Genomic DNA, 2,005 nt, shown 5'->3' on the forward strand with positions numbered 1-2,005 from the left:
TTTTACATTTTATTCTTATGATTTTTATCGCTTAATTCATGATGAAATAGTCGTATTTGCGCTTATATTGTTATATTTCATGTGTATAGGCACGATGAAGACAAATGATGAAAAACCGGGCTAAAAGTGGTTGATTTTGGAGCATATGATAATTACACGAGGTGACGAGTCGAAAACCACAAGTGATAAACTAAAAGGAAAAAAAATTTAACTGAAGGAAGCATATGTGGGCCCCGTAGCACGGCCTTGAGACTGGAAGATCGAGTTGCCAGAAATTGAAGTCTCGCGCTGCAAGGGCGTGGCGGAATTGGCACATTCATCATCTAAAATTCACTGAAGGGTCTGTGCTAAGCCCGTAGCATGGGGCCAGCACGGGATGAGCTCAACCAGTCCGAATTTAATTAGGATTTTGTCTATTTTTGAGTCATTAAATTCCTAGACTATAAATACTTATTTGAAGGGTTGAGAAAGGTGTGTTGAGATAGTTTGAGACACTTGTAAGCCGTCATTAACCCTTTTCTTCCCCGTTTTTACTTTTATCTTTATAAACCCTAGGCTAATCATGAATTCTTTTGTCTATGATCGAATCATGAGAAGCTAATCTTTTAATTCTAGGGTTGTGGCGTAAGACTTGAAAGTTGGTTTGATGACAACTTTTATCGATTAAATTTCCATATTTTGGATTGCTTATTTATTCTTGTGCTTAATTATTTGATTATCTGGCCAATAGTTAGACACTATCTGTGGTGCGTGAATTGGACTTTAGAAAGAGAATTCACGTACATAATAAGAATAAATAGAGTTTGTTCGATATTATCGTTTCGCTACTGAGGATAGAGATATACCCTTTAGCCCTACTTAGTTGATTATGGAGAAATAAATGCGCTCTTTTTACCTCTGATGACCATAGAGATATAGGCGTTATAGTAGCATCTATAGTCTTGTGAGTAGTTCGAGAGGATATCATAAAGTTACAATTAACCCTTCAACTAGTAACTCAGGAAATAAGATAGGTAGAATTGTCAGAAGATCAACTGGATTGTCAAAAGCCACGACCCTGGAACTTTCTCTCATCTGATAAACCTTATAATCTTTGTCGAAACATTCTCAGTCACAAAAACACCCATCACAAATTATTTACTTTTCAGTTTTAGTTTAGTTACAACAAACACCTTGATTTTTGCTTTCTTGAATAGTTTTATTCAAATTTGAATTAGTTTAATAGTAGAATCTAAGTCTTTGTGGGATCGATATCTAGACTTAAAAATCCTATATTACTAGTACAACCGTGTATACTTGCGTGTGTGTTTGGGAGCAACAAGTTTTTGGCGCCGTGGTCGGGGACTTAGCAATATTACTGTTTTTCTAATTTGGATTTTTTAATTTCTATTCAAGTTATTTATTTATTTATTATTGTTTTATTTTACTTTTAATTTAATATTTTCGTTAGTTTTCTTGTCATGACATCTTTGAGTAAAAATTGGTCGAATATTGGTTGTTCCTATTTTGGTGATCCGTGTCTGATTTGTGGAGGATCCCACTTGTGGCAATACTGTCAAAATATTTCCGGCAATGGGTTGTGTGCACCTTCCCAATCTTTCGAGTGAAATGTTTGTAATATATGTGGTGGTCAAGACAGTCATAGCAATGGTTGTCCTAACTCTTATTCCCCATCCCCGAGCCCCTATTATGATTTTCCTATTGTTTGTGATGCTGATAGGAGTAACAAAGTAGAGGATGCAGAAAGTCTTGCTCGGGTTAGCAATATGATAAAGCAAATAATGAAGCACGATGCATTAATGAGAGAGCAAAATGCAGAAATGTGGAAAGCCATAGAGGGGATTCGTGCCAAACTCACAGAGATGTAGGCCAAGGCTGAAACTTGTAATGATCTACAAGTTACAACCTTAGCCAGTACTCAAGACGAACCTCAAACAGAAAAAAAGAGCGATTTCCCGCAAGTAGATAGCTTTGGAGAAGCAGAGATAGTGAACGATCTTGGTAT

The sequence above is a fragment of the Lycium ferocissimum genome, chromosome 11 (assembly GCF_029784015.1).
Source record: "Lycium ferocissimum isolate CSIRO_LF1 chromosome 11, AGI_CSIRO_Lferr_CH_V1, whole genome shotgun sequence".
Lineage (NCBI taxonomy): Eukaryota > Viridiplantae > Streptophyta > Magnoliopsida > Solanales > Solanaceae > Lycium > Lycium ferocissimum.